Consider the following 26,760-nt stretch of genomic DNA (forward strand, 5'->3'; position numbering starts at 1 on the left):
CATCTTCTACTTCTATAACCAGGTAAGCTAATAAAAAAGTTTCCTAACTATATTGGCTTACTGAAAAAAATCATGTGTTGGTAAAGTATAAAATGACCTACAGGACATGATATTAGCAGGTGGTCTCAAATTAAACTACTAAAGAGGCTCAAAACTTTTTAGCTGCCAAAAAAAGTTGGAATTGGGCCTAAACAGTGTGGTAAGTTTTTAGGTGATGGCTATTGTGTCTGTTTGACCTCTTCCAAATGTCTGTACTGTCAATAAAGAGAAAAAAGTTTCCAATTTAAAAAGCTAGAGAATAAAAACAATTTGCCAGTAATGGTAAAAACCTACAGCACCTGGTGTTCCCATGTGGTCTCCCACCCAAGTACTAACCAGGCCCAACACTGCTTAGCTTCCAAGATCAGACGAGATTGGGCGTATCCAATGTGGTATGGCTGTAGGTGAGATACAAGCACTTTTTTGCCCTCTTCTACTTCTATAACCAGGTAAGCTAATAAAAAAGTTTCCTAACTATATTGGCTTACTGAAAAAAATCATGTGTTGGTAATGTAAAAAGACCTACAGGACATGATATTAGCAGGTGGTCTCAAATTAAACTACTAAAGAGGCTCAACACTGTTTAGCTCCCAAAAGCAGTTGGAATTGGGCCTAAACAGTGTGGTAAGTTTTTAGGTGATGTCTATTGTGTCTGTTTGACCTCTCCCAAATGTCTGTATTGGCAATAAAAATAAAAAGTTTCCAATTTAAATAGCAAGAGAATAAAAACAATTTGCCATTAATGGGAAAAAACCTACAGCACCTGGTGTTCCCATGTGGTCTCCCACCCAAGTACTAACCAGGCCCAACGCTGCTTAGCTTCCAAGATCAGACGAGATTGGGCATATCCAATGTGGTATTGCTGTAAGTGAGATCCAGGCACTTTTTTGCCCTCTTCTACTTCATAACCAGGTAAGCTAATAAAAAAGTTTCATAACTGGGTACTTATGAGTTATCTGGGCGCCCGATTTTTTGATTGTATGCCTTAAGTTAAGGCATACAATCAGATGCGATGCGATGCGATATCGCATCGCATCGCATCGCATCGCATGCGACCATCGGATGCGATGACCCGATTTTTCCATAGGAATCAATGTTAAAATGGACTGAGTCCATTTTAACATGGAATTCAATGGGAGAAGGGGTCCTTTTCATACCCCTACTATCCAAGTGGGCATGGAGTTGGACATAAACCTGTGGCGAGCGTAGCGAGCCACCGAGCCCGAAGCGTGGCGAGCGAAGCGAGCCCCGCGAGGGGACGGTATTCTGTGTCCCCTCGCGGGGCTCGCTACGCTCGCCACGCTTCGGGCTCGGTGGCTCGCTACGCTCGCCACAGGTTTATATCCAACTCCATGCCCACTTGGATAGTAGGGGTATGAAAAGGACCCCTTTTCCCATTGAATTCCATGTTAAAATGGACTCAGTCCATTTTAACATTGATTCCTATGGAAAAATCGGGTCATCGCATCGCATCGCATCGCATCCGATGGTCGCATGCGATGCGATGCGATGTGCCCGATCCAACCCGATTTAGAAATCGGGCGCCCAGTTAACTCACAAGTACCCATAACTGTATTGCCTTACTGAAAAAAATCATGTGTTGGTAATGTAAAAAGACCTACAGGACATGATATTAGCAGGTGGTCTCAAATTATAATTATTATAATAAAGCTTAAAGTCAGGGAGAGCCAAGCCACCCCTTTCCCTATCCCGGGAGAGGATCTCTAATCTGACTCTTGGGCGTTTTTCTCTCCATATAAAGGAAGAAACAATACTCCTGATTTTCCGAAAGTGTTCGTCCTTTATGAAAACAGGGGCATGTTGAGCAATATACAGAAACTTGGGCAAAATAGCCATCTTGACCAGGTTCACCCGGCCAATTTGTGAAATCTGGAGTCGTGCCCAACTTCTACATTTTGTTTTTAAGTCATGAATAAAAGGGATAAGGTTATCAGAGATAAAGTCGGCTGAGTCTCTTGCTACCACTATTCCCAAATATCTAAATTTCTCCACCTGCTTTAACTGAACAATTGGCATTGACCTAGTCCCTGCATTTTCCCCTAACCAGATAAAATTAGATTTCCCCCAATTCATAGTGAGGCCAGAGTATCCCCCAAAGTCCTGAATTAACTTTATCACTCCCGGCAAGTCACCGGGATCCGCCAGCCCCACCAGTAAATCGTCCGCATATAACGAAACTAAGTTCCTACAGGGCCCATTTCCCCGAATCCCTCCCCCCAATGTCGCCCGCAGGGCGCAAGCCAAGGGCTCCACCACCACTGCAAACAGCAGAGGGGACAGGGGACAGCCTTGGCGCGTGCCTCTGGAGAGAGAGAAAAGGGGAGAGGTATGTCCATTAATTGACACTCTGGCCTTAGGATCCTGATATAACAATGATATCCGTTTAATAAACCTTTCGCCAAACCCCAACGCCCGCAGCACCCCCCACAAAAAAGGCCATTCAACTGAGTCGAACGCCTTGTTCGCGTCAAAAGACGCGAGCAAGGCGTCCGTCCCCACCAACTGTACCCACTGAAGATAGGTATAAGCCCTTCTTAAATTAATCATGGTGGATTTACCCACCATAAACCCAGTCTGGTCCGGGTGGACCACTTGATGTATTACTGTCTGAAGTCTGGTTGCCAAAATCTTGGCATATATCTTTGCATCCGCCGTTATTAAAGAAATAGGCCTGTATGAGTCCACCCGATTAGGGTTCTTACCACTTTTAGGGATCATGATAATTACGGCTTCAGCCATTGACTGAGGGATACTTTCTTCTTGTTCCATCTGTTGAAATACTTTCAGGAGGCGCGGGCCTAGCTTTCCTATAAATTTTTGATACACCTCCCCAGGGAGGCCATCCAGACCGGGGGCTTTGCCCCCTGGGAAAGAATTAACCGCCACCTTAACCTCCTCTAATAGCAGAGGAGCCTCCAAACAATCCCGTGAAGCGGGCTCTAAGCGAGGGAGAGCTAACCGGGACAAATAGTCCTCGATTTCCCCGATATTCCGATTAAGTTTGGACCTATATACATCCTCCAGATGTGTGGAGAAGAGCTCCGTTATACCCGGGGTTTTAGTTACTTTATCACCGTTTGATAGTTCAATCATCGAAATAGTGTTATGGGGGTTCTCCTGCTTCATTAAATGGGCCAGGAATTTCCCAGTGCGGTCAGAGTTTGCATACCACTTGTGTGCCCCAAACCCCAGCCTGCGACATGTCGCCCCTTGAAGATATTCTACCCACTCTTTCTGGGCACCCAGCCACTCAGACCTGGCAACATCAGTTTTCACCTGTAGAAATACATTCTCATAGTGAGTCATTTTGGCCTCTAATTCTTTTGCTAGTTTACGATTAGATGTTTTTAAAAATGCTATCTTTTTGATCACAACCCCTCTCAAATAGGCCTTAAAGGCGTCCCACACACAGTTATTAGAGGCGGACCCATCATTACCCGCAAAGAACTCCTCAATAATGGTTTCAAACCCGCCCGGATCACCCAATTGCTCCAACCAATAGGCCTGTAATTTCCAATATTTAAACCCTAACGGGGTCTCTAGATCCAATTCCATTATCACCGGGGAGTGGTCCGATATCCCACGTGCTCTATAGTCAACATGCCTAATCTTAGTAAGGGCTAGGTCTGATACAAGAATCAGATCGATCCGAGAAAACGATCTATGGGAGGGGGAATAGCACGAAAACTGCTGAGCCTCGGGATTCCTCATCCGCCAGGGGTCTTTCCACCCAATTTCTTCAATGAACTCAGAAAACCTATTGCCTTCTCTATCTATATCCTTCTCGGACCTATTCCATCTATCATGGTGGGGGCGTGATCACGGCAGGACGTGAGTGAGAGCGCGCGCCTGTCCTCCTCCGCACTCATCACTCCACGTGAATGGAGACTGCTCCGTTTTAGTAGTTGATACTACTGGATACAAGCCCTGTAAACTACTATGATACCCGGCGACACCTTGCCTTACCGCCAGTGAAGGAGAGACTTGGATCCGGGTTATAGTTGGCTGTCTTTCCCCCGCCTGTCTCCCTGCCTCAGTGCCGTTTGACGGAAGGGCTGTGACGCCCGGTGGGAGCGGGCGCCCAGCGCTGTGACGCGCGGTGACGTGAGGCGAAGGAGAGGATTCTGGTCTGGGCTTCAGCGGGCTGTTCCTTCCCGCTTACCCTTCTCCCCCTGGACCTCCGGACAGAAGGACTGGGACGCCCGGTGAGAGCGGGCGCCCAGCGCTGTGACGTGCAGAGACACGTGCCGCAGGAGAGAACGTTGGTCTGGGGTATAGCAGGCCGATCATCCCCGTCTGTTTTTCCCGCCCCCCGGTCACTGGATAGAGGGGCTGCGACGCCTGGTGAGAGCAGGTATCTAGCGCTGTGTTGCCCGCAAGGGAGCCTTCCGGTGAGTGGAGACGGAGGGGCGCGTGTGGACCGCCAGCGGCTGCCTGCGGGTGAGAGTCGCAGCGGACGTGGGCTGCCCCCTTTGCCTGTTCAAGAGACCCCGGGAGCCTGCGGGTGTGAGGCGCAGACACCGGAGTCTATTGTCTGTAAGAAGGTACCTCCGCCTCGCTGTATATTTATATCTCAAAGAGCTGGGTGGCAGTTGGGAGCAAGTTATCTCCTTTAGAGAACTTCAGTGTCTGTTACAGATGAATTGCGAGTGTCCCTGGGCCTATAATTAACTGTAGGGCCCGACAGTACCAGTACAGCACCAGTTTGGCCGGGAGTGAGGTTGGAGTTTTTTTTTTTTTTTTTTTTTTTTCTGGACTGCTGCATGAATTGGGGGGCATGGCGGATTGAGCCGGAGACTTTCGTGTTTTTTTTTTTTTTCTTCTCTTCTCTTTTTGAAGGGGACCCTTGGCCGGAGCTGTGAGTGTGGTGACCTTGGTTTAGGCTCTCCAAAATAATACTTTGAGTAAGGGGAGGGAAAATCTCAAGGGATTGTGTCAAAGGCAAAAATGGGGAAAACGGGCCAGACAGCCGCTGCCGCGAGATTGGAGAAGTATGCTCGCTCTCAGGCGGGGAACAGTTCTCAGTTGCATGCTAGCACTCCGCTATCTACCCCTACCAAAGATAGTACAACCCCGGGGGTCCCTGAAGTCACGCTGCAACAAGTGCTTGAGGCTATCAATACGTGTGAGACCCGTCTGGGTGAACAGATTAGCAAGGTCCAGTCTGATATCTCCTTGCTGAGGAACGATGCTCAACTTCTGCGTGAGAGAGTAACTGAGGCCGAGACTAGAATATCAGGTGTAGAAGATCTGGTTGGCCCATTACAGTCCCAGGTTAAAGCCATGAGCGGCCAAATCTCTGAAATACGGTATAAATTGTCGGACATGGAAGGCCGTCTTCGACGGAATAATATTCGTTTCCTGGGGTTTGAAGAGAGAGTAGAGGGGGCATCCCCAGAGAAATTTCTGACAGATTGGTTGCTACAGATCTTTGGGGATAAGGCCTTTTCGGCTCAGTTTGCCATTGAGCGGGCCCATCGGGTCCCCGGGCGGGCCCCCCCTCCGGGAGGTCCTCATCGGACTCTTATTGCTAAATTCCTAAATTTTAAAGACCGGGATACGGTCTTAAGGTTGTCCAGGGACAAGGAGGACTTTGCATATAACGGCAGTAGGATTGCTGCCTTCCCGGACTTTCCCTTAGAAATCCAGAAGGATCGGGCCAAATTTAGGGATGTTAAAATTCGCCTGCGGGAGCTGGAATTAAAATATTCCATGCTCTATCCGTCCAAATTGAGAGTTGTGGCGGATGGGGCTACGAAATTTTTCTTCACTCCCGGGGAGGCGGCCAGGTGGTTAGATGTTACCTATCCTGGAAAGAAACAGGTCTTAGCATGTTGATATCAGTTGGTCCAGTGGTCTGAAGCATGACTGTCGTATATGGTCATCGCCATATATTGTATTCTTAGATTTGTTTTATGCATAGACCTGTATAGAGGGCCCTGTGGTGTGTGGGCGTGGCATTATGGCAAAGTTTGCTGGGCCCCGGGCACACCCCATATGGGCATCTTGCAGTATGCCTCGATTATACATGCTTTTTGATATATTGCCTGTGAAAAATAACAGGGTTTCGGATGGGCGGTCGTGAACTATTATTACGACGGTGATTTATCCTTGATGTGTTTTTGTTATGACAAATTATTTTTTTGTGTCTTGATGCATATATACTCCTATTTTGACACTGCTATATACTATCTTCTTAATGACTTGTCTATGCTTAGACTGATAACGGGGCCCCTGCGTGATGCGTCCATGGCTGCATGGTAGAGCGTGTAGGGTCTGGGCGCACTTCGCAGGGGCGCTATGAATTATGTTTCGATTAAATATTTTGAAGGAGCTTTTCCTGTGTAGTGTAACAGGGCTTTTGATCTTCGGTCGAGAGCTATTCGCATGACTGTTGTTTACATATTTAATTTTTTTCCCTTTTTTTTCATTTTCTTCTTTGTCTTGCTGATAGCTCTCGCCCACCGTTATATATATAAATTCTGAGAGTTGTGGAGTGGTGTGGTGGGAGGGGGGGGCGGGCTTCTTTGGTGGTCATTAGTAAATTGCCCCAGGGCCGCATGTATTTGTGATAGGGTTGGGGTATGTGGTGGAGGGGGTGTAGGGTTATAGGTATACCAGGGGGGTTGGGTATACAGGGTGGGGGGGGGGGAAGGGGGAGGGGTTTGTGTATTTATTGTGGTGTAAGTGTTTTTGTTTTTTTTTGTATGTTTCTAGTCATGGCCGCCTGAATTATAAAACCTCTGCTAGGTGGCTCTTACGGTGCCAGTCATGGCGGGCCGGGCCCAAGGGGGCAAGTGGGTCTTGTTGTAGAGGAGCTGACACGGGCACAGGCAGGAGTAACATGTTTGATGTATTCTAAATGGTTAAATTCTTGACCTGGAATGTTAGAGGCCTGAACTGCAAGATTAAAAGAGCTCTTGTGATGAAGCAGTGTAAGGGCCTTGAGGCTGATATAATATGTTTACAAGAGACCCACTTGACGAAGGAACGGGCGGGATCCATAAAACGTCCATGGATTGGACATATCTTCCAGGCCCCCTTCTCCTCCTCCTCCCGTGGGGTAGCGATTCTTATTAAAAAAACTGTGGTTCTTGAAGTAGGATGTGTTAAGATCGACCAGGGGGGTAGATTTATATTTTTGGAATGTGCTATTGAGCATGTGCGGTTCTGTATTATGACTGTGTATATCCCACCCCCATTCTCCTACGACGTGGTGAGACTGGCGGTGGAATTTGCGACGTTGTTCCCAGAAAATTTAGTGATTTGCTTGGGGGACTTTAACAAGGTCCTCCAACCCAGGCTGGATAGAGGCTCAACACTGTTTAGCTGCCAAAAAAAGTTGGAATTGGGCCTAAACAGTGTGGTAAGTTTTTAGGTGACGGCTATTGTGTCTGTTTGACCTCTTCCAAATGTCTGTACTGTCAATAAAGAGAAAAAAGTTTCCAATTTAAAAAGCTAGAGAATAAAAACAATTTGCCAGTAATGGGAAAAACCTACAGCACCTGGTGTTCCCATGTGGTCTCCCACCCAAGTACTAACCAGGCCCAACACTGCTTAGCTTCCAAGATCAGACGAGATTGGGCGTATCCAATGTGGTATGGCTGTAGGTGAGATACAGGCACTTTTTTGCCCTCTTCTACTTCTATAACCAGGTAAGCTAATAAAAAAGTTTCCTAACTATATTGGCTTACTGAAAAAAATCATGTGTTGGTAATGTAAAAAGACCTACAGGACATGATATTAGCAGGTGGTCTCAAATTAAACTACTAAAGAGGCTCAACACTGTTTAGCTGCCAAAAGCAGTTGGAATTGGGCCTAAACAGTGTGGTAAGTTTTTAGGTAATGGCTATTGTGTCTGTTTGACCTCTTCCAAATGTCTGTACTGTCAATAAAGAGAAAAAAGTTTCCAATTTAAAAAGCTAGAGACTAAAAACAATTTGCCAGTAATGGGAAAAACCGAAAGCACCTGGTGTTCCCATGTGGTCTCCCACCCAAGTACTAACAAGGCCCAACACTGCTTAGCTTCCAAGATCAGACGAGATTGGGTGTATCCAATGTGGTATGGCTGTAGGTGAGATACAGGCACTTTTTTGCCATCTTCTACTTCTATAACCAGGTAAGCTAATAAAAAAGTTTCCTAACTATATTGGCTTACTGAAAAAAATCATGTGTTGGTAAAGTATAAAATGACCTACAGGACATGATATTAGCAGGTGGTCTCAAATTAAACTACTAAAGAGGCTCAACACGTTTTAGCTGCCAAAAAAAGTTGGAATTGGGCCTAAACAGTGTGGTAAGTTTTTAGGTGATGGCTATTGTGTCTGTTTGACCTCTTCCAAATGTCTGTACTGTCAATAAAGAGAAAAAAGTTTCCAATTAAAAAAGCTAGAGAATAAAAACAATTTGCCAGTAATGGTAAAAACATACAGCACCTGGTGTTCCCATGTGGTCTCCCACCCAAGTACTAACCAGGCCCAACACTGCTTAGCTTCCAAGATCAGACGAGATTGGGCGTATCCAATGTGGTATGGCTGTAGGTTAGATACAAGCACTTTTTTGCCCTCTTCTACTTCTATAACCAGGTAAGCTAATAAAAAAGTTTCCTAACTATATTGGCTTACTGAAAAAAATCATGTGTTGGTAATGTAAAAAGACCTACAGGACATGATATTAGCAGGTGGTCTCAAATTAAACTACTAAAGAGGCTCAACACTGTTTAGCTCCCAAAAGCAGTTGGAATTGGGCCTAAACAGTGTGGTAAGTTTTTAGGTGATGGCTATTGTGTCTGTTTGACCTGTCCCAAATGTCTGTATTGGCAATAAAAATAAAAAGTTTCCAATTTAAATAGCAAGAGAATAAAAACAATTTGCCATTAATGGGAAAAAACCTACAGCACCTGGTGTTCCCATGTGGTCTCCCACCCAAGTACTAACCAGGCCCAACACTGCTTAACTTCCAAGATCAGACGAGATTGGGCGTATCCAATGTGGTATGGCTGTGGGTGAGATCCGTACACTTTTTTGCCCTCTTCTACTTCTATAACCAGGTAAGCTAATAAAAAAGTTTCCTAACTGTATTGCCTTACTGAAAAAAATCATGTGTTGGTAATGTAAAAAGACCTACAGGACATGATATTAGCAGGTGGTCTCAAATTAAACTACTAAAGAGGATCAACACTGTTTAGCTGCCAAAAGCAGTTGGAATTGGGCCTAAGCAGTGTGGTAAGTTTTTAGGTGATGGCTATTGTGTCTGTTTGACCTCTTCCAAATGTCTGTACTGTCAATAAAGAGAAAAAAGTTTCCAATTTAAAAAGCTAGAGAATAAAAACAATTTGCCAGTAATGGGAAAAACCTACAGCACCTGGTGTTCCCATGTGGTCTCCCACCCAAGTACTAACCAGGCCCAACACTGCTTAGCTTCCAAGATCAGACGAGATTGGGCGTATCCAATGTGGTACGGCTGTAGGTGAGATACCGGCACTTTTTTGCCCTCTTCTACTTCTATAACCAGGTAAGCTAATAAAAAAGTTTCCTAACTATATTGGCTTACTGAAAAAAAATCATGTGTTGATAATGTAAAAAGACCTACAGGACATGATATTAGCAGGTGGTCTCAAATTAAACTACTAAAGAGGCTCAACACTGTTTAGCTGCCAAAAGCAGTTGGAATTGGGCCTAAAGAGTGTGGTAAGTTTTTAGGTGATGGCTATTGTGTCTGTTTGACCTCTTCCAAATGTCTGTACTGTCAATAAAGAGAAAAAAGTTTCCAATTTAAAAAGCTAGAGACTAAAAACAATTTGCCAGTAATGGGAAAAACCGAAAGCACCTGGTGTTCCCATGTGGTCTCCCACCCAAGTACTAACAAGGCCCAACACTGCTTAGCTTCCAAGATCAGATGAGATTGGGCGTATCCAATGTGGTATGGCTGTAGGTGAGATACAGGCACTTTTTTGCCATCTTCTACTTCTATAACCAGGTAAGCTAATAAAAAAGTTTCCTAACTATATTGGCTTACTGAAAAAAATCATGTGTTGGTAATGTAAAAAGACCTACAGGACATGACATTAGCAGGTGGTCTCAAATTAAACTACTAAAGAGGCTCAACACTGTTTAGCTGCCAAAAAAAGTTGGAATTGGGCCTAAACAGTGTGGTAAGTTTTTAGGTGACGGCTATTGTGTCTGTTTGACCTCTTCCAAATGTCTGTACTGTCAATAAAGAGAAAAAAGTTTCCAATTTAAAAAGCTAGAGAATAAAAACAATTTGCCAGTAATGGGAAAAACCTACAGCACCTGGTGTTCCCATGTGGTCTCCCACCCAAGTACTAACCAGGCCCAACACTGCTTAGCTTCCAAAATCAGACGAGATTGGGCGTATCCAATGTGGTATGGCTGTAGGTGAGATACAGGCACTTTTTTGCCCTCTTCTACTTCTATAACCAGGTAAGCTAATAAAAAAGTTTCCTAACTATATTGGCTTACTGAAAAAAATCATGTGTTGGTAATGTAAAAAGACCTACAGGACATGATATTAGCAGGTGGTCTCAAATTAAACTACTAAAGAGGCTCAACACTGTTTAGCTGCCAAAAGCAGTTGGAATTGGGCCTAAACAGTGTGGTAAGTTTTTAGGTGATGGCTATTGTGTCTGTTTGACCTCTTCCAAATGTCTGTACTGTCAATAAAGAGAAAAAAGTTTCCAATTTAAAAAGCTAGAGACTAAAAACAATTTGCCAGTAATGGGAAAAACCGAAAGCACCTGGTGTTCCCATGTGGTCTCCCACCCAAGTACTAACAAGGCCCAACACTGCTTAGCTTCCAAGATCAGATGAGATTGGGCGTATCCAATGTGGTATGGCTGTAGGTGAGATACAGGCACTTTTTTGCCATCTTCTACTTCTATAACCAGGTAAGCTAATAAAAAAGTTTCCTAACTATATTGGCTTACTGAAAAAAATCATGTGTTGGTAATGTAAAAAGACCTACAGGACATGACATTAGCAGGTGGTCTCAAATTAAACTACTAAAGAGGCTCAACACTGTTTAGCTGCCAAAAAAAGTTGGAATTGGGCCTAAACAGTGTGGTAAGTTTTTAGGTGACGGCTATTGTGTCTGTTTGACCTCTTCCAAATGTCTGTACTGTCAATAAAGAGAAAAAAGTTTCCAATTTAAAAAGCTAGAGAATAAAAACAATTTGCCAGTAATGGGAAAAACCTACAGCACCTGGTGTTCCCATGTGGTCTCCCACCCAAGTACTAACCAGGCCCAACACTGCTTAGCTTCCAAAATCAGACGAGATTGGGCGTATCCAATGTGGTATGGCTGTAGGTGAGATACAGGCACTTTTTTGCCCTCTTCTACTTCTATAACCAGGTAAGCTAATAAAAAAGTTTCCTAACTATATTGGCTTACTGAAAAAAATCATGTGTTGGTAATGTAAAAAGACCTACAGGACATGATATTAGCAGGTGGTCTCAAATTAAACTACTAAAGAGGCTCAACACTGTTTAGCTGCCAAAAGCAGTTGGAATTGGGCCTAAACAGTGTGGTAAGTTTTTAGGTGATGGCTATTGTGTCTGTTTGACCTCTTCCAAATGTCTGTACTGTCAATAAAGAGAAAAAAGTTTCCAATTTAAAAAGCTAGAGACTAAAAACAATTTGCCAGTAATGGGAAAAACCGAAAGCACCTGGTGTTCCCATGTGGTCTCCCACCCAAGTACTAACAAGGCCCAACACTGCTTAGCTTCCAAGATCAGACGATATTGGGCGTATCCAATGTGGTATGGCTGTAGGTGAGATACAGGCACTTTTTTGCCATCTTCTACTTCTATAACCAGGTAAGCTAATAAAAAAGTTTCCTAACTATATTGGCTTACTGAAAAAAATCATGTGTTGGTAAAGTATAAAATGACCTACAGGACATGATATTAGCAGGTGGTCTCAAATTAAACTACTAAAGAGGCTCAACACTTTTTAGCTGCCAAAAAAAGTTGGAATTGGGCCTAAACAGTGTGGTAAGTTTTTAGGTGATGGCTATTGTGTCTGTTTGACCTCTTCCAAATGTCTGTACTGTCAATAAAGAGAAAAAAGTTTCCAATTTAAAAAGCTAGAGAATAAAAACAATTTGCCAGTAATGGTAAAAACCTACAGCACCTGGTGTTCCCATGTGGTCTCCCACCCAAGTACTAACCAGGCCCAACACTGCTTAGCTTCCAAGATCAGATGAGATTGGGCGTATCCAATGTGGTATGGCTGTAGGTGAGATACAAGCACTTTTTTGCCCTCTTCTACTTCTATAACCAGGTAAGCTAATAAAAAAGTTTCCTAACTATATTGGCTTACTGAAAAAAATCATGTGTTGGTAATGTAAAAAGACCTACAGGACATGATATTAGCAGGTGGTCTCAAATTAAACTACTAAAGAGGCTCAACACTGTTTAGCTCCCAAAAGCAGTTGGAATTGGGCCTAAACAGTGTGGTAAGTTTTTAGGTGATGGCTATTGTGTCTGTTTGACCTCTCCCAAATGTCTGTATTGGCAATAAAAATAAAAAGTTTCCAATTTAAATAGCAAGAGAATAAAAACAATTTGCCATTAATGGGAAAAAACCTACAGCACCTAGTGTTCCCATGTGGTCTCCCACCCAAGTACTAACCAGGCCCAACACTGCTTAGCTTCCAAGATCAGACGAGATTGGGCGTATCCAATGTGGTATTGCTGTAGGTGATATCCAGGCACTTTTTTGCCCTCTTCTACTTCTATAACCAGGTAAGCTAATAAAAAAGTTTCCTAACTGTATTGCCTTACTGAAAAAAATCATGTGTTGGTAATGTAAAAAGACCTACAGGACATGATATTAGCAGGTGGTCTCAAATTAAACTACTAAAGAGGCTCAACACTGTTTAGCTCCCAAAAGCAGTTGGAATTGGGCCTAAGCAGTGTGGTAAGTTTTTAGGTGATGGCTATTGTGTCTGTTTGACCTCTTCCAAATGTCTGTACTGTCAATAAAGAGAAAAAAGTTTAAAATTTAAAAAGCTAGAGAATAAAAACAATTTGCCAGTAATGGGAAAAACCTACAGCACCTGGTGTTCCCGTGTGGTCTCCCAACCAAGTACTAACCAGGCCCAACACTGCTTAGCTTCCAAGATCAGACGAGATTCGGCGTATCCAATGTGGTATGGCTGTAGGTGAAATACAGGCACTTTTTTGCCCTCTTCTACTTCTATAACCAGGTAAGCTAATAAAAAAGTTTCCTAACTATATTGGCTTACTGAAAAAAATCATGTGTTGGTAATGTAAAAAGACCTACAGGACATGATGTTAGCAGGTGGTCTCAAATTAAACTACTAAAGAGGCTCAACACTGTTTAGCTCCCAAAAGCAGTTGGAATTGGGCCTAAACAGTGTGGTAAGTTTTTAGGTGATGGCTATTGTGTCTGTTTGACCTGTCCCAAATGTCTGTATTGGCAATAAAAATAAAAAGTTTCCAATTTAAATAGCAAGAGAATAAAAATAATTTGCCATTAATGGGAAAAAACATACAGCACCTGGTGTTCCCATGTGGTCTCCCACCCAAGTACTAACCAGGCCCAACACTGCTTAGCTTCCAAGATCAGACGAGATTGGGCGTATCCAATGTGGTATGGCTGTGGGTGAGATCCGGACACTTTTTTGCCCTCTTCTACTTCTATAACCAGGTAAGCTAATAAAAAAGTTTCCTAACTGTATTGCCTTACTGAAAAAAATCATGTGTTGGTAATGTAAAAAGACCTACAGGACATGATATTAGCAGGTGGTCTCAAATTAAACTACTAAAGAGGATCAACACTGTTTAGCTGCCAAAAGCAGTTGGAATTGGGCCTAAACAGTGTGGTAAGTTTTTAGGTGATGGCTATTGTGTCTGTTTGACCTCTTCCAAATGTCTGTACTGTCAATAAAGAGAAAAAAGTTTCCAATTTAAAAAGCTAGAGAATAAAAACAATTTGCCAGTAATGGGAAAAACCTACAGCACCTGGTGTTCCCATGTGGTCTCCCACCCAAGTACTAACCAGGCCCAACACTGCTTAGCTTCCAAGATCAGACGAGATTGGGCGTATCCAATGTGGTATGGCTGTAGGTGAGATACCGGCACTTTTTTGCCCTCTTCTACTTCTATAACCAGGTAAGCTAATAAAAAAGTTTCCTAACTATATTGGCTTACTGAAAAAACTCATGTGTTGATAATGTAAAAAGACCTACAGGACATGATATTAGCAGGTGGTCTCAAATTAAACTACTAAAGAGGCTCAACACTGTTTAGCTGCCAAAAGCAGTTGGAATTGGGCCTAAAGAGTGTGGTAAGTTTTTAGGTGATGGCTATTGTGTCTGTTTGACCTCTTCCAAATGTCTGTACTGTCAATAAAGAGAAAAAAGTTTCCAATTTAAAAAGCTAGAGACTAAAAACAATTTGCCAGTAATGGGAAAAACCGAAAGCACCTGGTGTTCCCATGTGGTCTCCCACCCAAGTACTAACAAGGCCCAACACTGCTTAGCTTCCAAGATCAGACGAGATTGGGCGTATCCAATGTGGTATGGCTGTAGGTGAGATACAGGCACTTTTTTGCCATCTTCTACTTCTATAACCAGGTAAGCTAATAAAAAAGTTTCCTAACTATATTGGCTTACTGAAAAAAATCATGTGTTGGTAATGTAAAAAGACCTACAGGACATGATATTAGCAGGTGGTCTCAAATTAAACTACTAAAGAGGCTCAACACTGTTTAGCTGCCAAAAAAAGTTGGAATTGGGCCTAAACAGTGTGGTAAGTTTTTAGGTGACGGCTATTGTGTCTGTTTGACCTCTTCCAAATGTCTGTACTGTCAATAAAGAGAAAAAAGTTTCCAATTTAAAAAGCTAGAGAATAAAAACAATTTGCCAGTAATGGGAAAAACCTACAGCACCTGGTGTTCCCATGTGGTCTCCCACCCAAGTACTAACCAGGCCCAACACTGCTTAGCTTCCAAGATCAGACGAGATTGGGCGTATCCAATGTGGTATGGCTGTAGGTGAGATACAGGCACTTTTTTGCCCTCTTCTACTTCTATAACCAGGTAAGCTAATAAAAAAGTTTCCTAACTATATTGGCTTACTGAAAAAAATCATGTGTTGGTAATGTAAAAAGACCTACAGGACATGATATTAGCAGGTGGTCTCAAATTAAACTACTAAAGAGGCTCAACACTGTTTAGCTGTCAAAAGCAGTTGGAATTGGGCCTAAACAGTGTGGTAAGTTTTTAGGTGATGGCTATTGTGTCTGTTTGACCTCTTCCAAATGTCTGTACTGTCAATAAAGAGAAAAAAGTTTCCAATTTAAAAAGCTAGAGACTAAAAACAATTTGCCAGTAATGGGAAAAACCGAAAGCACCTGGTGTTCCCATGTGGTCTCCCACCCAAGTACTAACAAGGCCCAACACTGCTTAGCTTCCAAGATCAGACGAGATTGGGCGTATCCAATGTGGTATGGCTGTAGGTGAGATACAGGCACTTTTTTGCCATCTTCTACTTCTATAACCAGGTAAGCTAATAAAAAAGTTTCCTAACTATATTGGCTTACTGAAAAAAATCATGTGTTGGTAATGTAAAAAGACCTACAGGACATGATATTAGCAGGTGGTCTCAAATTAAACTACTAAAGAGGCTCAACACTGTTTAGTTGCCAAAAAAAGTTGGAATTGGGCCTAAACAGTGTGGTAAGTTTTTAGGTGACGGCTATTGTGTCTGTTTGACCTCTTCCAAATGTCTGTACTGTCAATAAAGAGAAAAAAGTTTGTAATTTAAAAAGCTAGAGAATAAAAACAATTTGCCAGTAATGGGAAAAACCTACAGCACCTGGTGTTCCCATGTGGTCTCCCACCCAAGTACTAACCAGGCCCAACACTGCTTAGCTTCCAAGATCAGACGAGATTGGGCGTATCCAATGTGGTATGGCTGTAGGTGAGATCCAGGCACTTTTTTGCCCTCTTCTACTTCTATAACCAGGTAAGCTAATAAAAAAGTTTCCTAACTATATTGGCTTACTGAAAAAAATCATGTGTTGGTAATGTAAAAAGACCTACAGGACATGATATTAGCAGGTGGTCTCAAATTAAACTACTAAAGAGGCTCAACACTGTTTAGCTGCCAAAAGCAGTTGGAATTGGGCCTAAACAGTGTGGTAAGTTTTTAGGTGACGGCTATTGTGTCTGTTTGACCTCTTCCAAATGTCTGTACTGTCAATAAAGAGAAAAAAGTTTCCAATTTAAAAAGCTAGAGACTAAAAACAATTTGCCATTAATGGGAAAAACCGAAAGCACCTGGTGTTCCCATGTGGTCCCCCACCCAAGTACTAACAAGGCCCAACACTGCTTAGCTTCCAAGATCAGACGAGATTGGGCGTATCCAATGTAGTATGGCTGTAGGTGAGATACAGGCACTTTTTTGCCATCTTCTACTTCTATAACCAGGTAAGCTAATAAAAAAGTTTCCTAACTATATTGGCTTACTGAAAAAAATCATGTGTTGGTAATGTAAAAAGACCTACAGGACATGATATTAGCAGGTGGTCTCAAATTAAACTACTAAAGAGGCTCAACACTGTTTAGCTGCCAAAAAAAGTTGGAATTGGGCCTAAACAGTGTGGTAAGTTTTTAGGTGACGGCTATTGTGTCTGTTTGACCTCTTCCAAATGTCTGTACTGTCAATAAAGAGAAAAAAGTTTCCAATTTAAAAAGCTAGAGAATAAAAAAATATTTGCCAGTAATGGGAAAAACCTACAACACCTGGTGTTCCCATGTGGTCTCCCACCCAAGTACTAACCAGGCCCAACACTGCTTAGCTTCCAAGATCAGACGAGATTGGGCGTATCCAATGTGGTATGGCTGTAGGTGAGATCCAGGCACTTTTTTGCCCTCTTCTACTTCTATAACCAGGTAAGCTAATAAAAAAGTTTCCTAACTGTATTGCCTTACTGAAAAAAATCATGTGTTGGTAATGTAAAAAGACCTACAGGACATGATATTAGCAGGTGGTCTCAAATTAAACTACTAAAGAGGATCAACACTGTTTAGCTGCCAAAAGCAGTTGGAATTGGGCCTAAACAGTGTGGTAAGTTTTTAGGTGACGGCTATTGTGTCTGTTTGACCTCTTCCAAATGTCTGTACTGTCAATAAAGAGAAAAAAGTTTCCAATTTAAAAAGCTAGAGAATAAAAACAATTTGCCAGTAATGGGAAAAACCTACAGCACCTGGTGTTCCCATGTGGTCTCCCACCCAAGTACTAACCAGGCCCAACACTGCTTAGCTTCCAAGATCAGACGAGATTGGGCGTATCCAATGTGGTATGGCTGTAGGTGAGATACAGGCACTTTTTTGCCCTCTTCTACTTCTATAACCAGGTAAGCTAATAAAAAAGTTTCCTAACTATATTGGCTTACTGAAAAAAATCATGTGTTGGTAATGTAAAAAGACCTACAGGACATGATATTAGCAGGTGGTCTCAAATTAAACTACTAAAGAGGCTCAACACTGTTTAGCTGTCAAAAGCAGTTGGAATTGGGCCTAAACAGTGTGGTAAGTTTTTAGGTGATGGCTATTGTGTCTGTTTGACCTCTTCCAAATGTCTGTACTGTCAATAAAGAGAAAAAAGTTTCCAATTTAAAAAGCTAGAGACTAAAAACAATTTGCCAGTAATGGGAAAAACCGAAAGCACCTGGTGTTCCCATGTGGTCTCCCACCCAAGTACTAACAAGGCCCAACACTGCTTAGCTTCCAAGATCAGACGAGATTGGGCGTATCCAATGTGGTATGGCTGTAGGTGAGATACAGGCACTTTTTTGCCATCTTCTACTTCTATAACCAGGTAAGCTAATAAAAAAGTTTCCTAACTATATTGGCTTACTGAAAAAAATCATGTGTTGGCAATGTAAAAAGACCTACAGGACATGATATTAGCAGGTGGTCTCAAATTAAACTACTAAAGAGGCTCAACACTGTTTAGCTGCCAAAAAAAGTTGGAATTGGGCCTAAACAGTGTGGTAAGTTTTTAGGTGACGGCTATTGTGTCTGTTTGACCTCTTCCAAATGTCTGTACTGTCAATAAAGAGAAAAAAGTTTCCAATTTAAAAAGCTAGAGAATAAAAACAATTTGCCAGTAATGGGAAAAACCTACAGCACCTGGTGTTCCCATGTGGTCTCCCACCCAAGTACTAACCAGGCCCAACACTGCTTAGCTTCCAAGATCAGACGAGATTGGGCGTATCCAATGTGGTATGGCTGTAGGTGAGATACAGGCACTTTTTTGCCCTCTTCTACTTCTATAACCAGGTAAGCTAATAAAAAAGTTTCCTAACTATATTGGCTTACTGAAAAAAATCATGTGTTGGTAATGTAAAAAGACCTACAGGACATGATATTAGCAGGTGGTCTCAAATTAAACTACTAAAGAGGCTCAACACTGTTTAGCTGTCAAAAGCAGTTGGAATTGGGCCTAAACAGTGTGGTAAGTTTTTAGGTGATGGCTATTGTGTCTGTTTGACCTCTTCCAAATGTCTGTACTGTCAATAAAGAGAAAAAAGTTTCCAATTTAAAAAGCTAGAGACTAAAAACAATTTGCCAGTAATGGGAAAAACCGAAAGCACCTGGTGTTCCCATGTGGTCTCCCACCCAAGTACTAACAAGCCCCAACACTGCTTAGCTTCCAAGATCAGACGAGATTGGGCGTATCCAATGTGGTATGGCTGTAGGTGAGATACAGGCACTTTTTTGCCATCTTCTACTTCTATAACCAGGTAAGCTAATAAAAAAGTTTCCTAACTATATTGGCTTACTGAAAAAAATCATGTGTTGGTAATGTAAAAAGACCTACAGGACATGATATTAGCAGGTGGTCTCAAATTAAACTACTAAAGAGGCTCAACACTGTTTAGTTGCCAAAAAAAGTTGGAATTGGGCCTAAACAGTGTGGTAAGTTTTTAGGTGACGGCTATTGTGTCTGTTTGACCTCTTCCAAATGTCTGTACTGTCAATAAAGAGAAAAAAGTTTCCAATTTAAAAAGCTAGAGAATAAAAACAATTTGCCAGTAATGGGAAAAACCTACAGCACCTGGTGTTCCCATGTGGTCTCCCACCCAAGTACTAACCAGGCCCAACACTGCTTAGCTTCCAAGATCAGACGAGATTGGGCGTATCCAATGTGGTATGGCTGTAGGTGAGATCCAGGCACTTTTTTGCCCTCTTCTACTTCTATAACCAGGTAAGCTAATAAAAAAGTTTCCTAACTATATTGGCTTACTGAAAAAAATCATGTGTTGGTAATGTAAAAAGACCTACAGGACATGATATTAGCAGGTGGTCTCAAATTAAACTACTAAAGAGGCTCAACACTGTTTAGCTGCCAAAAGCAGTTGGAATTGGGCCTAAACAGTGTGGTAAGTTTTTAGGTGATGGCTATTGTGTCTGTTTGACCTCTTCCAAATGTCTGTACTGTCAATAAAGAGAAAAAAGTTTCCAATTTAAAAAGCTAGAGACTAAAAACAATTTGCCATTAATGGGAAAAACCGAAAGCACCTGGTGTTCCCATGTGGTCCCCCACCCAAGTACTAACAAGGCCCAACACTGCTTAGCTTCCAAGATCAGACGAGATTGGGCGTATCCAATGTAGTATGGCTGTAGGTGAGATACAGGCACTTTTTTGCCATCTTCTACTTCTATAACCAGGTAAGCTAATAAAAAAGTTTCCTAACTATATTGGCTTACTGAAAAAAATCATGTGTTGGTAATGTAAAAAGACCTACAGGACATGATATTAGCAGGTGGTCTCAAATTAAACTACTAAAGAGGCTCAACACTGTTTAGCTGCCAAAAAAAGTTGGAATTGGGCCTAAACAGTGTGGTAAGTTTTTAGGTGACGGCTATTGTGTCTGTTTGACCTCTTCCAAATGTCTGTACTGTCAATAAAGAGAAAAAAGTTTCCAATTTAAAAAGCTAGAGAATAAAAAAATATTTGCCAGTAATGGGAAAAACCTACAGCACCTGGTGTTCCCATGTGGTCTCCCACCCAAGTACTAACCAGGCCCAACACTGCTTAGCTTCCAAGATCAGACGAGATTGGGCGTATCCAATGTGGTATGGCTGTAGGTGAGATCCAGGCACTTTTTTGCCCTCTTCTACTTCTATAACCAGGTAAGCTAATAAAAAAGTTTCCTAACTATATTGGCTTACTGAAAAAAATCATGTGTTGGTAATGTAAAAAGACCTACAGGACATGATATTAGCAGGTGGTCTCAAATTAAACTACTAAAGAGGCTCAACACTGTTTAGCTCCCAAAAGCAGTTGGAATTGGTCCTAAACAGTGTGGTAAGTTTTTAGGTGATGGCTATTGTGTCTGTTTGACCTCTCCCAAATGTCTGTATTGGCAATAAAAATAAAAAGTTTCCAATTTAAATAGCAAGAGAATAAAAACAATTTGCCATTAATGGGAAAAAACCTACAGCACCTGGTGTTCCCATGTGGTCTCCCACCCAAGTACTAACCAGGCCCAACACTGCTTAGCTTCCAAGATCAGATGAGATTGGGCGTATCCAATGTGGTATGGCTGTAGGTGAGATACAGGCACTTTTTTGCCCTCTTCTACTTCTATAACCAGGTAAGCTAATAAAAAAGTTTCATAACTGTATTGTCTTACTGAAAAAAATCATGTGTTGGTAATGTAAAAAGACCTACAGGACATGATATTAGCAGGTGGTCTCAAATTAAACTACTAAAGAGGCTCAACACTGTTTAGCTCCCAAAAGCAGTTGGAATTGGGCCTAAGCAGTGTGGTAAGTTTTTAGGTGATGGCTATTGTGTCTGTTTGACCTCTTCCAAATGTCTGTACTGTCAATAAAGAGAAAAAAGTTTAAAATTTAAAAAGCTAGAGAATAAAAACAATTTGCCAGTAATGGGAAAAACCTACAGCACCTGGTGTTCCCGTGTGGTCTCCCACCCAAGTACTAACCAGGCCCAACAATGCTTAGCTTCCAAGATCAGACGAGATTGGGCGTATCCAATGTGGTATGGCTGTAGGTGAGATACAGGCACTTTTTTGCCCTCTTCTACTTCTATAACCAGGTAAGCTAATAAAAAAGTTTCATAACTGCATTGTCTTACTGAAAAAAATCATGTGTTGGTAATGTAAAAAGACCTACAGGACATGATATTAGCAGGTGGTCTCAAATTAAACTACTAAAGAGGCTCAACACTGTTTAGCTCCCAAAAGCAGTTGGAATTGGGCCTAAGCAGTGTGGTAAGTTTTTAGGTGATGGCTATTGTGTCTGTTTGACCTCTTCCAAATGTCTGTACTGTCAATAAAGAGAAAAAAGTTTAAAATTTAAAAAGCTAGAGAATAAAAACAATTTGCCAGTAATGGGAAAAACCTACAGCACCTGGTGTTCCCGTGTGGTCTCCCACCCAAGTACTAACCAGGCCCAACACTGCTTAGCTTCCAAGATCAGGCGTATCCAATGTGGTATGGCTGTGGGTGAGATCAGGACACTTTTTTGCCCTCTTCTACTTCTATAACCAGGTAAGCTAATAAAAAAGTTTCCTAACTGTATTGCCTTACTGAAAAAAATCATGTGTTGGTAATGTAAAAAGACCTACAGGACATGATATTAGCAGGTGGTCTCAAATTAAACTACTAAAGAGGATCAACACTGTTTAGCTGCCAAAAGCAGTTGGAATTGGGCCTAAACAGTGTGGTAAGTTTTTAGGTGATGGCTATTGTGTCTGTTTGACCTGTCCCAAATGTCTGTATTGGCAATAAAAATAAAAAGTTTCCAATTTAAATAGCAAGAGAATAAAAACAATTTGCCATTAATGGGAAAAAACCTACAGCACCTGGTGTTCCCATGTGGTCTCCCACCCAAGTACTAACAAGGCCCAACACTGCTTAGCTTCCAAGATCAGACGAGATTGGGCGTATCCAATGTGGTATGGCTGTAGGTGAGATACCAGCACTTTTTTGCCCTCTTCTACTTCTATAACCAGGTAAGCTAATAAAAAAGTTGAATAACTATATTGGCTTACTGAAAAAAATCAGGTGTTGGTAATGTAAAAAGACCTACAGGACATGATATTAGCAGGTGGTCTCAAATTAAACTACTAAAGAGGCTCAACACTGTTTAACTCCCAAAAGCAGTTGGAATTGGGCCTAAACAGTGTGGTAAGTTTTTAGGTGATGGCTATTGTGTCTGTTTGACCTGTCCCAAATGTCTGTATTGGCAATAAAAATAAAAAGTTTCCAATTTAAATAGCAAGAGAATAAAAACAATTTGCCATTAATGGGAAAAAACCTACAGCACCTGGTTTTCCCATGTGGTCTCCCACCCAAGTACTAACCAGGCCCAACACTGCTTAGCTTCCAAGATCAGACGAGATTGGGCGTATCCAATGTGGTATGGCTGTAGGTGAAATATCTGCTCTTTTTTGCCCTCTTCTACTTCTATAACCAGGTAAACTAATAAAAAAGTTTCCTAACTGTATTGCCTTACTTAAAAAAATCATGTGTTGGTAATGTAAAAAGACCTACAGGACATGATATTAGCAGGTGGTCTCAAATTAAACTACTAAAGAGTCTCAACACTGTTTAGCTGCCAAAAGAAGTTGGAATTGGGCCTAAACAGTGTGGTAAGTTTTTAGGTGATGGCTATTGTGTCTGTTTGACCTCTTCCAAATGTCTGTACTGTCAATAAAGAAAAAAAAGTTTCCAATTTAAAAATCTAGAGAATAAAAACAATTTGCCAGTAATGGGAAAAACCTACAGCACCTGGTGTTCCCATGTGGTCTCCCACCCAAGTACTAACCAGGCCCAACACTGCTTAGCTTCCAAGATCAGACGAGATTGGGCGTATCCAATGTGGTATGGCTGTAGGTGAGATACAGGTACTTTTTTGCCCTCTTCTACTTCTATAACCAGGTAAGCTAATAAAAAAGTTTCCTAACTATATTGGCTTACTGAAAAAAATCAGGTGTTGGTAATGTAAAAAGACCTACAGGACATGATATTAGCAGGTGGTCTCAAATTAAACTACTAAAGAGGCTCAACACTGTTTAGCTCCCAAAAGCAGTTGGAATTGGGCCTAAACAGTGTGGTAAGTTTTTAGGTGATGGCTATTGTGTCTGTTTGACCTGTCCCAAATGTCTGTATTGGCAATAAAAATAAAAAGTTTCCAATTTAAATAGCAAGAGAATTAAAACAATTTGCCATTAATGGTAAAAAAAACTACAGCACCTGGTGTTCCCATGTGGTCTCCCACCCAAGTACTAACCAGGCCCAACACTGCTTAGCTTCCAAGATCAGAAGAGATTGGGCGTATCCAATGTGGTATGGCTGTAGGTGAGATTTTGGCACTTTTTTGCCCTCTTCTACTTCTATAACCATGTAAGCTAATAAAAAAGTTTCCTAACTGTATTGCCTTACTGAAAAAAATCATGTGTTGGTAATGTAAAAAGACCTACAAGACATGATATTAGCAGGTGGTCTCAAATTAAACTACTAAAGAGGCTCAACACTGTTTAGCTGCCAAAAGAAGTTGGAATTGGGCCTAAACAGTGTGGTAAATTTTTAGGTGATGGCTATTGTGTCTGTTTGACCTCTTCCAAATGTCTGTACTGTCAATAAAGAGAAAAAAAGTTTCCAATTTAAAAAGCTAGAGAATTAAAACAATTTGCCAGTAATGGGAAAAACCTACAGCACCTGGTGTTCCCATGTGGTCTCCCACCCAAGTACTAACCAGGCCCAACACTGCTTAGCTTCCAAGATCAGACGAGATTGGGCGTATCCAATGTGGTATGGCTGTAGGTGAGATACAGGTACTTTTTTGCCCTCTTCTACTTCTATAACCAGGTAAGCTAATAAAAAAGTTTCCTAACTATATTGGCTTACTGAAAAAAATCATGTGTTGGTAATGTAAAAAGACCTACAGGACATGATATTAGCAGGTGGTCTCAAATTAAACTACTAAAGAGGCTCAACACTGTTTAGCTCCCAAAAGCAGTTGGAATTGGGCCTAAACAGTGTGGTAAGTTTTTAGGTGATGGCTATTGTGTCTGTTTGACCTGTCCCAAATGTCTGTATTGGCAATAAAAATAAAAAGTTTCCAATTTAAATAGCTAGAGAATAAAAACAATTTGCCATTAATGGGAAAAAACCTACAGCACCTGGTGTTCCCATGTGGTCTCCCACCCAAGTACTAACCAGGCCCAACACTGCTTAGCTTCCAAGATCAGACGAGATTGGGAGTATCCAATGTGGTATGGCTGAAGGTGAGATACAGGCACTTTTTTGCCCTCTTCTACTTCTATAACCAGGTAAGCTAATAAAAAGTTTCCTAACTATATTGGCTTACTGAAAAAAATCATGTGTTGGTAATGTAAAAAGACCTACAGGACATGATATTAGCAGGTGGTCTCAAATTAAACTACTAAAGAGGTTTAACACTGTTTAGCTCCCAAAAGCAGTTGGAATTGGGCCTAAACAGTGTGGTAAGTTTTTAGATGATGGCTATTGTGTCTGTTTGACCTGTCCCAAATGTCTGTATTGGCAATAAAAATAAAAAGTTTCCAATTTAAATAGCAAGAGAATAAAAACAATTTGCCATTAATGGGAAAAAACCTACAGCACCTGGTGTTCCCCTGTGGTCTCCCACCCAAGTACTAACCAGGCCCAACACTGCTTAGCTTCCAAGATCAGATGAGATTGGGCGTATCCAATGTGGTATGGCTGTAGGTGAGATACCGGCACTTTTTTGCCCTCTTCTACTTCTAAGACCAGGTAAGCTAATAAAAAAGTTTCCTAACTGTATTGCCTTACTGAAAAAAATCATGTGTTGGTAATGTAAAAAGACCTACAGGACATGATATTAGCAGGTGGTCTCAAATTAAACTACTAAAGAGGCTCAACACTGTTTAGCTGCCAAAAGCAGTTGGAATTGGGCCTAAACAGTGTGGTAAGTTTTTAGGTGATGGCTATTGTGTCTGTTTGACCTCTTCCAAATGTCTGTACTGTCAATAAAGAGAAAAAAGTTTCCAATTTAAAAAGCTAGAGAATAAAAACAATTTGCCAGTAATGGGAAAAACCTACAGCACCTGGTGTTCCCATGTGGTCTCCCACCCAAGTACTAACCAGGCCCAACACTGCTTAGCTTCCAAGATCAGACGAGATTGGGCGTATCCAATGTGGTATTGCTGTAGGTGAGATACAGGCAATTTTTTGCCCTCTTCTACTTCTATAACCAGGTAAGCTAATAAAAAAGTTTCCTAACTATATTGGCTTACTGAAAAAAATCATGTGTTGGTAATGTAAAAAGACCTACAGGACCTGATATTAGCAGGTGGTCTCAAATTAAACTACTAAAGAGGCTCAACACTGTTTAGCTCCCAAAAGCAGTTGGAATTGGGCCTAAACAGTGTGGTAAGTTTTTAGGTGATGGCTATTGTGTCTGTTTGACCTGTCCCAAATGTCTGTATTGGCAATAAACATAAAAAGTTTCCAATTTAAATAGCAAGAGAATAAAAACAATTTGCCATTAATGGGAAAAAACCTACAGCACCTGGTGCTCCCATGTGGTCTCCCACCCAAGTACTAACCAGGCTCAACACTGCTTAGCTTCCAAGATCAGACGAGATTGGGCGTATAAAATGTGGTATGGCTGTAGGTGAGATACCGGCACTTTTTTGCCCTCTTCTACTTCTATAACCAGGTAAGCTAATAAAAAAGTTTCCTAACTGTATTGCCTTACTGAAAAAAATCATGTGTTGGTAATGTAAAAAGACCTACAGGACATGATATTAGCAGGTGGTCTCAAATTAAACTACTAAAGAGGCTCAACACTGTTTAGCTGCCAAAAGCAGTTGGAATTGGGCCTAAACAGTGTGGCAAGTTTTTTGGTGATGGCTATTGTGTCTGTTTGACCTCTTCCAAATTTCTGTACTGTCAATAAAGAGAAAAAAGTTTCCAATTTAAAAAGCTAGAGAATAAAAACAATTTGCCAGTAATGGGAAAAACCGAAAGCACCTGGTGTTCCCATGTGGTCTCCCACCCAAGTACTAACCAGGCCCAACACTGCTTAGCTTCCAAGATCAGACGAGATTGGGCTTATCCAATGTGGTATGGCTGTAGGTGAGATACAGGTACTTTTTTGCCCTCTTCTACTTCTATAACCAGGTAAGCTAATAAAAAAGTTTCCTAACTATATTGGCTTACTGAAAAAAATCATGTGTTGGTAATGTAAAAAGACCTACAGGACATGATATTAGCAGGTGGTCTCAAATTAAACTACTAAAGAGGCTCAACACTGTTTAGCTCCCAAAAGCAGTTGGAATTGGGCCTAAACAGTGTGGTAAGTTTTTAGGTGATGGCTATTGTGTCTGTTTGACCTGTCCCAAATGTCTGTATTGGCAATAAAAATAAAAAGTTTCCAATTTAAATAGCAAGAGAATAAAAACAATTTGCCATTAATGGGAAAAAACCTACAGCACCTGGTGTTCCCATGTGGTCTCCCACCCAAGTACTAACCAGGCCCAACACTGCTTAGCTTCCAAGATCAGACGAGATTGGGCGCATCCAATGTGGTATGGCTGAAGGTGAGATACGGGCACTTTTTTGGCCTCTTCTACTTCTATAACCAGGTAAGCTAATAAAAAAGTTTCCT

The 26,760-nt window shown here is 41.6% G+C and overlaps 36 non-coding genes and 8 pseudogenes across 36 annotated transcripts; all 44 read right to left on the minus strand.

Annotated features, from left to right (window-relative positions):
- Positions 1-326: 326 nt before the first annotated feature.
- On the minus strand, positions 327-445 carry LOC146037372 (5S ribosomal RNA). Its single transcript, XR_014461053.1, has one exon. It is a non-coding gene; the product is annotated as a 5S ribosomal RNA (ribosomal RNA).
- A 345-nt stretch (positions 446-790) lies between these two features.
- LOC146039286 (5S ribosomal RNA) lies at positions 791-909 on the minus strand. Its single transcript, XR_014462804.1, has one exon. It is a non-coding gene; the product is annotated as a 5S ribosomal RNA (ribosomal RNA).
- Positions 910-7,553: 6,644 nt separating this feature from the next.
- LOC146037373 (5S ribosomal RNA) lies at positions 7,554-7,672 on the minus strand. The gene has a single exon (XR_014461054.1). It is a non-coding gene; the product is annotated as a 5S ribosomal RNA (ribosomal RNA).
- A 345-nt stretch (positions 7,673-8,017) lies between these two features.
- Positions 8,018-8,136, minus strand: LOC146039590 (5S ribosomal RNA). The gene has a single exon (XR_014463082.1). It is a non-coding gene; the product is annotated as a 5S ribosomal RNA (ribosomal RNA).
- A 347-nt stretch (positions 8,137-8,483) lies between these two features.
- On the minus strand, positions 8,484-8,602 carry LOC146038241 (5S ribosomal RNA). The gene has a single exon (XR_014461849.1). It is a non-coding gene; the product is annotated as a 5S ribosomal RNA (ribosomal RNA).
- A 345-nt stretch (positions 8,603-8,947) lies between these two features.
- On the minus strand, positions 8,948-9,066 carry LOC146037894 (5S ribosomal RNA). The gene has a single exon (XR_014461531.1). It is a non-coding gene; the product is annotated as a 5S ribosomal RNA (ribosomal RNA).
- A 345-nt stretch (positions 9,067-9,411) lies between these two features.
- On the minus strand, positions 9,412-9,530 carry LOC146038091 (5S ribosomal RNA). Its single transcript, XR_014461711.1, has one exon. It is a non-coding gene; the product is annotated as a 5S ribosomal RNA (ribosomal RNA).
- Positions 9,531-9,876: 346 nt separating this feature from the next.
- Positions 9,877-9,995, minus strand: LOC146039611 (5S ribosomal RNA). The gene has a single exon (XR_014463101.1). It is a non-coding gene; the product is annotated as a 5S ribosomal RNA (ribosomal RNA).
- A 345-nt stretch (positions 9,996-10,340) lies between these two features.
- Positions 10,341-10,459, minus strand: LOC146038272 (5S ribosomal RNA). Its single transcript, XR_014461877.1, has one exon. It is a non-coding gene; the product is annotated as a 5S ribosomal RNA (ribosomal RNA).
- Positions 10,460-10,804: 345 nt separating this feature from the next.
- LOC146039612 (5S ribosomal RNA) lies at positions 10,805-10,923 on the minus strand. Its single transcript, XR_014463102.1, has one exon. It is a non-coding gene; the product is annotated as a 5S ribosomal RNA (ribosomal RNA).
- Positions 10,924-11,268: 345 nt separating this feature from the next.
- On the minus strand, positions 11,269-11,387 carry LOC146038273 (5S ribosomal RNA). Its single transcript, XR_014461878.1, has one exon. It is a non-coding gene; the product is annotated as a 5S ribosomal RNA (ribosomal RNA).
- A 345-nt stretch (positions 11,388-11,732) lies between these two features.
- On the minus strand, positions 11,733-11,851 carry LOC146039790 (5S ribosomal RNA; annotated as a pseudogene).
- Positions 11,852-12,198: 347 nt separating this feature from the next.
- LOC146040200 (5S ribosomal RNA) lies at positions 12,199-12,317 on the minus strand. Its single transcript, XR_014463358.1, has one exon. It is a non-coding gene; the product is annotated as a 5S ribosomal RNA (ribosomal RNA).
- Positions 12,318-12,662: 345 nt separating this feature from the next.
- LOC146038675 (5S ribosomal RNA) lies at positions 12,663-12,781 on the minus strand. Its single transcript, XR_014462246.1, has one exon. It is a non-coding gene; the product is annotated as a 5S ribosomal RNA (ribosomal RNA).
- A 345-nt stretch (positions 12,782-13,126) lies between these two features.
- Positions 13,127-13,245, minus strand: LOC146039111 (5S ribosomal RNA). The gene has a single exon (XR_014462645.1). It is a non-coding gene; the product is annotated as a 5S ribosomal RNA (ribosomal RNA).
- Positions 13,246-13,590: 345 nt separating this feature from the next.
- LOC146038983 (5S ribosomal RNA) lies at positions 13,591-13,709 on the minus strand. The gene has a single exon (XR_014462528.1). It is a non-coding gene; the product is annotated as a 5S ribosomal RNA (ribosomal RNA).
- Positions 13,710-14,054: 345 nt separating this feature from the next.
- On the minus strand, positions 14,055-14,173 carry LOC146037374 (5S ribosomal RNA). The gene has a single exon (XR_014461055.1). It is a non-coding gene; the product is annotated as a 5S ribosomal RNA (ribosomal RNA).
- A 345-nt stretch (positions 14,174-14,518) lies between these two features.
- Positions 14,519-14,637, minus strand: LOC146039660 (5S ribosomal RNA; annotated as a pseudogene).
- Positions 14,638-14,982: 345 nt separating this feature from the next.
- On the minus strand, positions 14,983-15,101 carry LOC146037375 (5S ribosomal RNA). The gene has a single exon (XR_014461056.1). It is a non-coding gene; the product is annotated as a 5S ribosomal RNA (ribosomal RNA).
- Positions 15,102-15,446: 345 nt separating this feature from the next.
- LOC146039661 (5S ribosomal RNA) lies at positions 15,447-15,565 on the minus strand (annotated as a pseudogene).
- A 345-nt stretch (positions 15,566-15,910) lies between these two features.
- On the minus strand, positions 15,911-16,029 carry LOC146037376 (5S ribosomal RNA). Its single transcript, XR_014461057.1, has one exon. It is a non-coding gene; the product is annotated as a 5S ribosomal RNA (ribosomal RNA).
- Positions 16,030-16,374: 345 nt separating this feature from the next.
- On the minus strand, positions 16,375-16,493 carry LOC146039727 (5S ribosomal RNA; annotated as a pseudogene).
- A 346-nt stretch (positions 16,494-16,839) lies between these two features.
- On the minus strand, positions 16,840-16,958 carry LOC146037882 (5S ribosomal RNA). Its single transcript, XR_014461520.1, has one exon. It is a non-coding gene; the product is annotated as a 5S ribosomal RNA (ribosomal RNA).
- A 345-nt stretch (positions 16,959-17,303) lies between these two features.
- On the minus strand, positions 17,304-17,422 carry LOC146037377 (5S ribosomal RNA). Its single transcript, XR_014461058.1, has one exon. It is a non-coding gene; the product is annotated as a 5S ribosomal RNA (ribosomal RNA).
- A 345-nt stretch (positions 17,423-17,767) lies between these two features.
- LOC146039663 (5S ribosomal RNA) lies at positions 17,768-17,886 on the minus strand (annotated as a pseudogene).
- Positions 17,887-18,231: 345 nt separating this feature from the next.
- On the minus strand, positions 18,232-18,350 carry LOC146037378 (5S ribosomal RNA). Its single transcript, XR_014461059.1, has one exon. It is a non-coding gene; the product is annotated as a 5S ribosomal RNA (ribosomal RNA).
- Positions 18,351-18,695: 345 nt separating this feature from the next.
- On the minus strand, positions 18,696-18,814 carry LOC146039786 (5S ribosomal RNA; annotated as a pseudogene).
- A 345-nt stretch (positions 18,815-19,159) lies between these two features.
- On the minus strand, positions 19,160-19,278 carry LOC146037379 (5S ribosomal RNA). Its single transcript, XR_014461060.1, has one exon. It is a non-coding gene; the product is annotated as a 5S ribosomal RNA (ribosomal RNA).
- A 345-nt stretch (positions 19,279-19,623) lies between these two features.
- On the minus strand, positions 19,624-19,742 carry LOC146039728 (5S ribosomal RNA; annotated as a pseudogene).
- A 346-nt stretch (positions 19,743-20,088) lies between these two features.
- Positions 20,089-20,207, minus strand: LOC146037381 (5S ribosomal RNA). The gene has a single exon (XR_014461062.1). It is a non-coding gene; the product is annotated as a 5S ribosomal RNA (ribosomal RNA).
- A 345-nt stretch (positions 20,208-20,552) lies between these two features.
- LOC146040212 (5S ribosomal RNA) lies at positions 20,553-20,671 on the minus strand. The gene has a single exon (XR_014463369.1). It is a non-coding gene; the product is annotated as a 5S ribosomal RNA (ribosomal RNA).
- Positions 20,672-21,016: 345 nt separating this feature from the next.
- Positions 21,017-21,135, minus strand: LOC146037982 (5S ribosomal RNA). Its single transcript, XR_014461612.1, has one exon. It is a non-coding gene; the product is annotated as a 5S ribosomal RNA (ribosomal RNA).
- A 345-nt stretch (positions 21,136-21,480) lies between these two features.
- On the minus strand, positions 21,481-21,589 carry LOC146039828 (5S ribosomal RNA; annotated as a pseudogene).
- Positions 21,590-21,934: 345 nt separating this feature from the next.
- Positions 21,935-22,053, minus strand: LOC146038751 (5S ribosomal RNA). Its single transcript, XR_014462316.1, has one exon. It is a non-coding gene; the product is annotated as a 5S ribosomal RNA (ribosomal RNA).
- A 345-nt stretch (positions 22,054-22,398) lies between these two features.
- Positions 22,399-22,517, minus strand: LOC146037467 (5S ribosomal RNA). Its single transcript, XR_014461141.1, has one exon. It is a non-coding gene; the product is annotated as a 5S ribosomal RNA (ribosomal RNA).
- Positions 22,518-22,862: 345 nt separating this feature from the next.
- Positions 22,863-22,981, minus strand: LOC146037383 (5S ribosomal RNA). The gene has a single exon (XR_014461063.1). It is a non-coding gene; the product is annotated as a 5S ribosomal RNA (ribosomal RNA).
- Positions 22,982-23,327: 346 nt separating this feature from the next.
- Positions 23,328-23,446, minus strand: LOC146038388 (5S ribosomal RNA). Its single transcript, XR_014461983.1, has one exon. It is a non-coding gene; the product is annotated as a 5S ribosomal RNA (ribosomal RNA).
- A 346-nt stretch (positions 23,447-23,792) lies between these two features.
- LOC146037384 (5S ribosomal RNA) lies at positions 23,793-23,911 on the minus strand. Its single transcript, XR_014461064.1, has one exon. It is a non-coding gene; the product is annotated as a 5S ribosomal RNA (ribosomal RNA).
- A 345-nt stretch (positions 23,912-24,256) lies between these two features.
- On the minus strand, positions 24,257-24,375 carry LOC146038244 (5S ribosomal RNA). The gene has a single exon (XR_014461851.1). It is a non-coding gene; the product is annotated as a 5S ribosomal RNA (ribosomal RNA).
- A 344-nt stretch (positions 24,376-24,719) lies between these two features.
- Positions 24,720-24,838, minus strand: LOC146037788 (5S ribosomal RNA). Its single transcript, XR_014461434.1, has one exon. It is a non-coding gene; the product is annotated as a 5S ribosomal RNA (ribosomal RNA).
- Positions 24,839-25,183: 345 nt separating this feature from the next.
- On the minus strand, positions 25,184-25,302 carry LOC146037898 (5S ribosomal RNA). Its single transcript, XR_014461535.1, has one exon. It is a non-coding gene; the product is annotated as a 5S ribosomal RNA (ribosomal RNA).
- Positions 25,303-25,647: 345 nt separating this feature from the next.
- On the minus strand, positions 25,648-25,766 carry LOC146039330 (5S ribosomal RNA). The gene has a single exon (XR_014462844.1). It is a non-coding gene; the product is annotated as a 5S ribosomal RNA (ribosomal RNA).
- Positions 25,767-26,111: 345 nt separating this feature from the next.
- On the minus strand, positions 26,112-26,230 carry LOC146039609 (5S ribosomal RNA). The gene has a single exon (XR_014463099.1). It is a non-coding gene; the product is annotated as a 5S ribosomal RNA (ribosomal RNA).
- Positions 26,231-26,575: 345 nt separating this feature from the next.
- Positions 26,576-26,694, minus strand: LOC146037904 (5S ribosomal RNA). Its single transcript, XR_014461540.1, has one exon. It is a non-coding gene; the product is annotated as a 5S ribosomal RNA (ribosomal RNA).
- Between the last annotated feature and the right edge of the window lie 66 nt (positions 26,695-26,760).

This window comes from Crinia signifera, chromosome 9, assembly GCF_055691185.1.
Source record: "Crinia signifera chromosome 9, ASM5569118v1, whole genome shotgun sequence".
NCBI classification, from domain to species: domain Eukaryota; kingdom Metazoa; phylum Chordata; class Amphibia; order Anura; family Myobatrachidae; genus Crinia; species Crinia signifera.